The sequence below is a fragment of the Pipra filicauda genome, unplaced genomic scaffold, assembly GCF_003945595.2.
Source record: "Pipra filicauda isolate LSUMZ 115617 unplaced genomic scaffold, ASM394559v2 scaffold98_size3848907_pilon, whole genome shotgun sequence".
NCBI classification, from domain to species: domain Eukaryota; kingdom Metazoa; phylum Chordata; class Aves; order Passeriformes; family Pipridae; genus Pipra; species Pipra filicauda.
Window position 1 is genome coordinate 3,639,434 of NW_024105186.1, and position 11,523 is coordinate 3,650,956.

At 37.0% G+C, this 11,523-nt stretch overlaps 1 long non-coding RNA gene across 1 annotated transcript; it reads left to right on the top strand.

Moving 5' to 3' along the window:
- The first annotated feature begins 1,777 nt into the window (after nucleotides 1–1,777).
- On the top strand, nucleotides 1,778–4,266 carry LOC113989429. Its single transcript, XR_003541264.2, has 3 exons — nucleotides 1,778–1,901; nucleotides 3,264–3,419; nucleotides 4,001–4,266. It is a non-coding gene; the product is annotated as an uncharacterized LOC113989429 (long non-coding RNA).
- The last annotated feature ends 7,257 nt before the right edge of the window (nucleotides 4,267–11,523 follow it).

Here is an 11,523-nt window from a genome sequence, read left to right on the forward strand (position 1 = left end):
CAGCTTATGGAATACATAAATTTTACCGACAGTTAAAATAGAAAATACGTAAAATTATCTGGGCATCATTGTTTTTATTTATAATTTAACTAAGAATACATTCCGCATAACATTACAAATACTGAAGATGCTCTGAATGAAATTTTGAAATTTCTGGTGGCAGAACTCTGAAAAAAAATCCTTCTTATTTACTTAATTTATGCATTATTCTGTGTCAGCCAGTGATCATAAATATATGTCTATACAGTCTGTCCCTCAGCAGGGGAGAGAGTAAATAACAGTGTTGCCATTATGACTTCTTGTGAAAGAAATACGTGGTTTACAAACTTCATTATAAAAAGCATTGAAGTATGTTTCCAAAGAGGGACTCTGAAGTGGAAAGAAAGTAGGATATTATACCAGATGAAAGTTCCATAGAACAAGGTTCTGCACTCAGAAGGAGTTGTACTTGTCATTTACCTGCAACAGAGAAAACGGAGATAAAGAAATGGAAAAAAAAGTGCTGCAAGAAGAGCTCAGCTGTTCAAAACCTTGAAGCCAAAGACATTGAGAGAAAGGAAATGGAAGATGGCAAACCTGGTTGAAGGTGGTGTGGGCATCAGTGATACTGAGAGAAGAGTGAAAGAATGCAATGGCATCTTGGTTGGACAGATGAAGGAACAATCAGAAACAGAAAAAGAAAGGTGAGAAACCTCCACAATTTGCTCAAAGCAGCTGTGTAATTTTACAATTAGTATAGGAATGGTTTCCAGTGGGTGTCCTCCTGACTGCACTGATCAGTTTAGTTACATTATAGGCTTCCTCTAAGTCCACCCACCACATCAACTCCTTCTGTTCTTCTTGAAGGACAACGGTGAGATCTCTACATTGGTTTACTGTATCACAGATGTGGCATGTATCCAGGTTTTGGAGCTAAAAAACAAATACTTAACCAATTTTTGCCATTTCTCCTCCAAAACCTACAGTTGTGAAGATATTTTTCATATTTTCTTTTCAGCATTTCTGAGAAGTACCATAATTACGCCATCTAGAAAACTGCATCTTGAATTTACTCACAGCAATAAAACCAGAGTGGCAGCAATGCCATCATTTTCAAATACCTCTGTCTTGACCTAAGAGTAGGAGGATATGGTCTTTGTCAGGTCAATACTTGATCTGTTTGTGAATCTCAGCAGGAGTCCACAGCAGTGGCCATTGAGAGGATGATTTCAGATGCAAACATCTGCCTGGTTTACACTAATACAGTGTATTTCACAACGAGGAAATGATGATTTTTTGGGTAGTCAGAACAATAAGGTACAAAGCAGACACAACATTTTTTAGGAGTTCTGTTTTTCTGATTTCATTTAGCAGACAACACACATGTTGCATGGAGAGTTTGACAAAATACGAACAAAATAATCTATCTGCACTCCATACACTACCTCTGTTGGAAGAATTACGTTCAATAAAAGCGTTGAAAAGCAGCTAGAGATGTCAAAAACATTTACAGGCTAAACAGATCCCAGCTCAGATAACTCCATTTCAAATAATCTAAATTCATCCCCATTATCACTTAAGTGAGCATTACGGCTGTTAGCAAACCCTACACAAATATTCAGATTTTTGTTTTTCCTGTCATGCTGAAGGTTATCTCCCCAGCTGCTCTGAAGAATCAGGTGACAACCATTTCCCATGATGCTTTAAGGGCTGTCAAACTGTCCATCAAACTGTCACCTGACCAATCGTTCCCATGGTTCTTTTAGACTTCTAGTATGATAAATTGAAAGGCACTATTATCTGCCTGTTGTGAAGAGGAACTGCTTAGGCTTTGATAAGATATCACTAGTCCCAGGTGAGAGGAGGCTGACAGCACATCAAGACAAGAAAACACATGGAAACAGTGAACACAGGAGCAAAAGGTTTACAAACATCTGTTGTCATTATTTATTACCCCTTTCCTTGGTTTTAGCTCTACCCTTGTTCCATGTCAGTTTAAAAAGAAAGACTTCCTTCTCAGCCAATCTTAACTCCTGCTATTTTTAAACCAGTTAGTTGTAGAATGAGAAATGTTTTAAATATGAAAGATATCTTTAATAAAAGGTTGCATTAGCTACCTTTTCTGATATATGTTGCTTTTACCATCATTATGTTTGAAGTTTTATATGATTCTCATGGTGCAGTTATGTCATAAAAAAATGAGAAACTCTGTAAGATATGAAGACTTTTTAAGTTATTCTTTCACTGATATCTTGAGGTCAATTCACAGTTTTCTTGCTAACATTTCAGATCTGTCCTTATACAAGTATCCAAAATTAGCTGAAGATACCTCAGAGCCAAAACAATATGTTGTTATTTATTGTGTGTTAATAAAAAGAAGCTGGTTGCTAACATCACCACCTTGTGTACAAATATTTGTTTGCATGCAGTTTTAAATGATTTTAGGCAGTGCTGTGATTTCCTTAAACAGCACTACAAAACCTCAGTCGCATGAAAGAACATTTAAATAATTTTATCATTAAAATCAAAAATATTTGAGCCCTTCAGGCTCATTTAATTATAATCTTATGGTCATCTGAGTTAAGATTGACAACAAGGTCTTGTACCCTGTGGACAACCCTATTCACTGGAGTAAACAGTCAAAAATTCACGAACTACTAATAGAGGTAAAGTTATTAATTAATGTATGTTCAGCTAATTTCTAAAGTCTCTTTTGAGAAATGCTAGATTGTTGCATTTTGAGATATCTCCAACTTCCTCACATTTTAAACATACACCTGATTTTAAAAGTGGAAACTCAGTTCACCCATGGTTACAAAGCACCCCTGATCAATAAGCACAATAAGATACTCCCTTCACGAGCCAGGTGAAAAAGGAACAGCTATAGTAACCAATGAACTCCATAATATCAAGCTGATTTGGGCAGGATGGTTTCTTCTATCCCTTTTCATGTAGAAAATCAGTTAGTGTCAAGTGTGGTAGCCAGAGGGGAAAAACAAGAATGGAATAACAGGGCATTTTCCCACTCTCAAATGAAAAATTCTACCGAGCTAAAATATTCTCTCGGTTATTGCTGACCTGCCAGCACACACAGCGGTGCTCTCTGGGCACTTTTCAATAAGAAAAGCACATGGTTCCTTTCTCTAGGTAGTTATAATGGAAGGACATAGGAATATTGAAAAGAAAGAGACAAAATACACTGAGTGGTTGAGGTGGTAGCTGACTATTTGGATAATCATGTTATATTAAACCCATATTTGTCCTGTTTTCTCTAATCTTTGAAGGAAGAAGCACAAGTACAGAGGGGGAAGGGACTCTTCACATAGTATCAGGAATAAAGTATTTCGTGTATAGGCGCTGGGGAGAAGAAGCTGCACTCTGCATATGAGAAACTGATGGGCAAACAAGTGGATGTGATTGGAAAACAGCAGCTAAAAAGGGTAAGGCACAGTCATGCAGGACTCAGTACGTGGACAGGAAGCTTCAGGGTGGTGTGGGACAAAGCTGTGAAGGGTTTCAAAGACAGGCACAACTGGATGATCTTAAAAGTTGGTTTGCACAGACAGGTAAGACTTCAGGTTAAGTGCTGACATGTCCAGGAGCTCCACTGAGGAAGAAGCTAAAAATGAACACTACAATATTTTGGTACTACTCTCAGTACTGTCTTTAGTACTGAGAGTAGTACTACTCTCTTACTACAGTAAGAGAAACTCTCTGTCAGAAGCAGAAAGTCTTCTGCAAGTAGAACATTTTAAATTGCTTAGATAATGTTAAAGTCAGGCTTAAATTGTGGGACTGTAAAATACTATGGCCACTGGAGTTCTGGATTTTTCTCCACTGATCATTTAGAGTTTGAAGACAGAAAGTAAACATATGGCACACACAGCCATATTATTACAGCTTTGTAATAATAAATTAATTATGCTTACAGTGAAGAGTTATTAAAGGATATAATGCACAGTTCTTTCTTAATAGCTTGGTTATACCTTGCTTACAGCTTGTTGCATTTACCTCCTGATAGGGACTTTTGCCTACACAGACTGTAAATGAAGAACAGGCAGGACTGTGGGAAAGCATCTGATCCTGAGCAGCTCCTTACTCGCTGCCTCACCCAGTGAGGAATACTGACAGAGTCCAGTATTCCAGTTCTGCACCTATTAAAATATGTAGCCCTTTGCAGTAGCCAACATATGCTTAACGAACCATGACAAAAACATTATCTAATCTCTGTTCTATATTTTATTTCTACTTTGCACGTTCTGTTAATAAATATAGAAGTGTCACCAATACGATTAAATTGAAACTGATTTATTCTTCCAATGACAATAATTGCATTTGCCAGCACTGTTGACATAGCACAGATCACTGCCTGAGAGCTGCCAGAAAAATGCAAAAGGAAGTTAAAATAGGAGAGAGATGAACACAGAGAGGTAGAAGGGCAAAGAAATCCCTGACTGTAATGGTTGAGAAAAGGTTGGCTCAGGTCAGTCTGAGAGACAGGAAGTGTCATAGAAGAGACAGTACTTGATTACAGAAGTTGAGTCTTTTTAAGGTATGAGAAAAGTTCATGGGAAACTCTCTTCAAAGGTCAACCTAAGGAATTTAGGTCACACAGGAATACTCAAATCACTCAATTTCACCAGGAGTTTTCCTAGTCCTGATCTCTGGGTCATTCTGTTGTGCTGAAGGGAGAGGATGCAGGGCAGTGGAAATACAGAGCTTTCTCATTTGCATTGGTTATACTGTGGTCATCACATGAACCAAAATAGCAGACTTGGATCAACCCCCAGTTCAGGATCCTGTTTCACTGTTTTGTGGTCTAAGATAGTAGAATCTCCTTCTCTTTGGAAGAAAGAGCCCTGCAGCTCACAGTGTCTTTACATGAACTCTCCCACTGCAGTCCCCTACCTGTGCCAGGAGGAGACCAATCATCTCTGTCAGAGGTATTTCACAATGGCTTGAAAGGACAATGCAGTGGTTGTAACCAAGGGCACATTATATCACTGGCTGTAAACCTACAGGATACCAACTGGTCTTCAGTTACCACTTACCCTTTTGTTTTTCTTTTGCAGTAAATGCAAGGTAGATTGCTTATGTCTCTCTGGACAGGAGACTACACAGACTGACCTCCTGTTTACCACAGATGGTAAAGCCTGGAACATGGTCAGACATCTCAAAGCAGCTGACACACCCTGGTTTGGTATTTCTAACACCCTGGTTTGATATTTCTACTATTTTTTCCGATACCTTATCATATGAACACATTTTTATTTCCACATATCCCTCTGGGTTTACAAAACCTTCTGGGCTTCTGGAAGCCCACATGTGCATCTAGCTTGTGCTAACGGAGTAGAGTATGATGCCAGCCATACCATGGAGGTAGGCCAAAATCTTGCAGGAGAAATGGTAACATCAGTGAAAATATATGAGAATAAGGACTGCCAGCCTAAGTAACCTAAAAACCTCAATGTTACTATTTATGAAAGTCTCTCTCCTTTTGGACCTTGGCCCTGCCTATGTGTACAAGTAACTGAATGGAGGCCAATGTAATGGGACTACTCATGCATAAAGCTAGTCACATGCATTAACGCTGGCAGGAACAAGGACTTTCTTTTCATACTTACACTAGAGGATAGTAAAAGAAATGCTGCTCAAAGAAATCCATCAACTAATTCAAACTCTAAGCTAGCTACTTCAGAACCTAGTACAATGGCCACACTCAATGAGTCCATTGAAGACCCGGAGACGAAGTAAAAACAGGTTTCTTTCTGAAGAACATTACGAGATCAATACAGTGCCGTGGATATTAGGAAAAGTCACTTTAATAAAAAGGAAATTGCACATAATGTAACAAAACAATTGCTATTTGGAAGGCCCTGAAAAAATGGAACAATGTAATATGATATTTCTTAACTTCATTTCCCATCCATTGGAGAAATCATAACAATGAAGTTTTCTACATAAGCAACTTTATGAGCTGAAAGAAGAGAATGTATAATTCCTTTCCATGGACTAAGCCAAAAGAAATGAAGAAAAAAATTGATTCTTCTCTGTTAGCCTCCTGTGTAAAATTTTTCTCCTTATCATCTCATCTAGTCATATCTTTCTGCAGTTTGAATTACCCTCTTTTCCTCAATCTGGTAAGGCAGTGAAAGGATGTTTGTTCTGCTAATTAACTTTATTACCCTGATAACTCCCTGCAGCCTTTGACGAAAACAATTACCGTTCCTCCTTTTTTTTTCCCCACTGGCAAAAAAAAAAAAAGGAAAAAAAAAAGAAAAAAAAAAGTCGACTATTAATTAGAAACGAGGCCCCGGTCCCTGCCATGTTAGCCTGCCACGTTCTCAGACCCTCGAGCGGGATAGCATTACATTGTCAGTAGTAATTTAGCTCTCATCTGTCTCTGCTAATTATTGTCACATTCATCAAATTCATCAACAAAAGTGCTCTCAGAAGGATTGCATATTTGCAGTTAATACAGCATAAACTGGTATTACCCATCACCACATTTGTGATGATGAGAGGGACACAACTTATTCATCCCTAATTAGAGCAAGCTGGGTAATTAATTATACATTCCGCCTTATTACTTCTGAGTTCCCAGATATTGTTTGTCTAAAAAGGGGGAGAGAGAGGAAGAGAGAGAAGCCTGAAAATTAAAAAAAAAAAAAAAAAAAAAGGGAAAAAAAAAGAAGGGGGGAGAGAGAGAGGAGAGAGAGAGAAATGTGTGATGTGTTTTGTCACATGTGCTATGCCATAATTCCCACCTGACAAACTAGCTGAATCAGTAGAAAATTGCAAGTTGTCAGCAGCAGAATAAACTGCTGTAATAGCTGATTAATGATCAACACCTGTGACAGGTGCTACACGGGACTGTAAACTTGGTGTGATTAACAGTCACCGGACGAATAAATATTAGTGACAGTCAGTGGAGAGCGAGTTTGTGTGTTTTAACAAATCTCTCACATTACAGTTATTGATATTTCCAGTGTAGGCACTTTCTTTTTGGTAATTATCTGACAACACTGGAAGAGTGTTTTAATCTAGTATGTTTGTTTCTCTTCTGTGCATTCAGAGTTCAAAATGGTGTTTCAATGAGATGACCTAGTGGAGTTCAAAACTGCAGACAAATTTAGAATAGTCACAAATACTTTGTTCCATGTCCAGCTCATAGCAGAACTCCCAAATATTCTTCCAAGGTACTTAAATATACACTTACATGAGCCTACATTGATAAAAACATAAATATTATATAAATATACATATATATTTATAGAGATACATTTTCAAAGCCTGTAATTCCAAAAATCAACTCTTGAAAGTTTTGTTTCTTATGTCAGTGGTTATGACATATACCTGACTGCTATGGGAAATAAGAATTTCTTTCATTCCACCATCAAAGATGCATGAATCTCTTCTGAAGGACAACTTCATTCTCATTAATTTAGACTTACAAAATTGCTGTAATAATGGGGCATGAAAGTTATCCATTGAAGTGATTGCTCTATGCTCAGCACAGTAGTATCTAATAGATTCCCAGATAGATACAGAGAGGTATATCAGGATACTCTTTGGATAGCATAAACTACATTTTTCATCCTCGTGCATGGTTACAGATATGCTGATTAGGTAAAATACATATTCTTGTACAAAAAGGCATACATTAGAAAGTGAAAAGACTCAGAGATGCTAGTAAATGCAGATTTTGCCACCAATTCAATGTTATTCTCAAACTCTAAACATGATATAATGTCACTGCCTTCTTCTAACAAGTCCTTTACCAGGCCAAATAAAAATAAAACAAATCACAAGTAATGACTTCAGAGTTTCCCAGGTACATGTGAAAGCCTCTAGTAGCTGGTCATCTATACCTAATACATCATTCTGTCCACATGACAGTTCAGCTATGTTATGCACTAAGGTTGGTCTGTTAGAAAAATAAAGCTCACTATTTTCCTCAGAACAACTTCTGGATATAGCCAGAAGTAATTAAATAATTGTCATTAAATACATCCTAAATGCAAAGATTTACCTGTATCATGTAGCACATCAGAAAACACGAGAAGGAAAAAAAAGGCAAAGAAACTACTGTTCATGTCAGTTCCTGGAGGGAAATAACAATATATATCCTTGCCTACAGCACAAAGTATTCCAGCCATTTGAACCTTTAATGGAAACCCCTGAACACACGGAACTGGCCTGTTGCTTCTCCTACCAGACTCACAGCCATACATCCATATCAACCAACAGAATGGTTTTTTCCACTCCCACGTTTTTTAATAACAGCAGAAAAAAAGGCTTTCATTTCTTGGTCTAATTGATTTCAAGCCTGCTTTTAAGCAGAAAATGTTCCACAAGCTCTTCTTTCAGGTGCAGATGACTGTGGGGAAGGGCTTCATAAAAGGGTGGCATTTAGCTCACCTGAGAACCTCCCAGTATGAAACAATTTCCCGTGAACTTCCCAGTCATCCTTATTGAAATAAGGACAGTGGAGGAACTTAAGGAGAAAGCAACATGAGTAGTAGCTCCATAAGCCCCAAACTTGAATAACAGTTTAAATACATCTAATATTTTTTCTTTAACAACAAAACGAAGATGGGAATAACCTCCAACCTAAAATTAATGAAAACATAATTTCTATTTTTTTTTTACCAATGTGTCATTCAATTCCCCATTTTCATTTATTCCTGCACCAGAAATGCAAAAGCCCTGAGCAATCCATTTATAAAAATGCACAGAGATGAAAATATACTTTGTGGATAACAGTTTGTTAGGTATAATACTTTTGTCTTCTGATTAATCTTCACCGTAGCAAACTGAGACACAGAAGTAATAGCTTGAAAGCTTTATGCAAAACATATGTAAATTTATTATGCTTTAGTACAGATACATCTGAATAGGCAGCAGTGCAGTGAGCCAACAGCCCAGGAAGGAGGCCAACCCCACATCCAGATGCCACTGATAGAGAGACACTGTGTGGCATCAACACTCCCAGCTGCCAGGCTCGCTATGCATTTTTTACAGCATTTGACTGTAGCAGAATGAGACCTTGCAAAGCTCTCTACTGATAAATAATAATAACACAGAGAAACAATTTCAGGGAGTATAAAAAAATCTAACAATAATAAAAAAACCCCTTAAATATTTTCCTACAGGAAGTGGCTAACTACCTGGAAATTGCATTACCACTTTATTGAACCAAGGACAGAGCCAACACAAGGCTCAAAAATTATGCTGAATTTGTTAATAATTTTTAAAGATGATTTTGCATGTTTCAATCCTATATTTCATGTAATTTTATGAAATTTAATCTATTACCAGCTCTATATACAGAAACTTAAATTTATTCTTTAAAATGAAGGATGGATATAAAACTCAAGTGAAGGGATCAATTTGCTTTAATTTGCTGTGCTTTGAAACAATTTGTTATTTCAAAAAAATTATAAAAAGAAAGTAAAATGGAAACTATCAGAAGACAATAGCATAGCGAATTAATCAGGTCTGAGACTAGGAGAAGAGGAATTACTCATTCCTCTGTAAATTACAAACCTTGTCATTAGTTTTCACTTAATATGTTGCAAATCTGATTTAGCAAGTAATTCTCATCCATTCTTTTAAGTAGAATAAGATAAAAAAAACCCAAAGTGAATTTTACCAGGAAATCAGCCATTGATGAATTATCTGACTCAATTTAAATACAATGAATTTGAGATTACCATTCAATATCACTGTAAATCATACTGTTCAGTCTATGAATCAATCACAAATAGGCTTCAAGACAGATATGCCTTTGTTTTGCAACAGTTCACCAAAACTTTTAGAGTAGCAAATTTCATAATAGAATTTCAGATTATTCACTGCTCTGAAGAACATATGTTAGCAAATTTCACACAGAATGTGTGTCTGAAACAAAACCACTGAATTCAAAAGCAAATCTTTTCTTATCTTGTAAGTCACATGAGAGCAACAAAGAATTACTCAAAAAAATTACAGTCAATTGCAGATGATCTTGACCAAGATCTACAGTATTTGGAAACTGCTCTCCTTCCATTCATTCCCAAATGTGAGGAAAAACATTTGTCAGAGAAGGCTGGTGTCACAAATCGTAGAAATCTTACTTGCTTTCCACATCTATTTTCATAGCTATTTGTAGCACAAGAGAGCAAGGACAACCGGCATAAAATCAGAACAGGAGGAACAAGCATAGCTCTCATTATCTTCTGTTCATGTCACCATCTTTACCACTTTAAAAATGAAATAAAAATTACTGATCATTGAACTGTATTGTGGGACATCTTAGCTTTTTGCACTTGTTCCTACACTGTTAACTATGTAATTTTACCAGCATATCAGCATCACATACGCATAAGACTTCCAAGATATTAACTTGATTCCTTTGTACAACTCCTTTTCAGGAGTCATTTGCAAAGCATCTGCATCCTCTAAAGGAAAAAAAAAAAACATGCAATTCACCTGATGAAGATAGAAAATTATAATTACAGACCATCCAACAATTTTGATAATTTCAGCAAGACAGCTTGCTACAAACCATGTCTTTTAGTTTACAAAATGCTACAGAGCTGTTTCTGTGGTGCTGAACTGCACAGGGAGGAATCAGGAAGAAAACCCAGCAGTTTTGGTACAGGCTCTCCTGTTCCCAAGACTTTACTGATACTCCTTAGGGGCTGAAACCTCTGGGAGGTGGGAACCCACTGGTCTGCTTCACTGTCAATAGCAACCTTTTAAGTACATGTGCACGTAGAAGGTCATACCTTCTGTTTCTGAGAAAATCTGAATGAGTGGATACACCCAAACTCCACAGAAAGTAAACACTGCAGGAATACATGATGCCACTGTGAAAAAGTAGCCAAGGGAATACCTCTGGGGCAGAAACTTTGCCAAAATTCTGTATTTGTCAGATGGCTGCCTACTTTATCTACAGAACTCCTGAGAATCTTAAACTTCTTGAACAACCTACTATTTTCCATCTTAAGAGTGATATTCTTTCCACAAAGGAATAAATATCTAGGAAGCTAATAGCATTTTTTCCCATTTGTGATTTTTCCATAAGAAAGGATGTTTCCATATATGCTAATGTCCAACTTAAGGACTCCTAACTAATTCAAGTAAAGAGAGGAAGTCCAATATATTATCTAATTTTGAATGAGTGGTCATTCCCAAGACAAAATCAGATTTTAGCATGTTTTAGTATTTTTCTGTATCTTTTCCATCTGCACATACAGGAACGTTGCCTATAAACCTTTGACGTTGAACATTCAAGGAAAGATTTTTAAACAGAAGGATCAGCATTTCCCCCAGATGTCCTTATTAAAGAGATGCAAATACATTTTCTTTAACAGCAGCATTAATTGCTCTACAAGCTTCAATACAAGTGTCATCACTGATGGATCATTTAAAAAGAGACTTGCACACACGAAATGCTCATCGATGGAGTCAGCAGCTCAACACATGAGAAATGGTACAGCAGACACACGACATGGCACTGGCAAAATTCCTGGTGACTCTATGCAGGATTATTAAAAT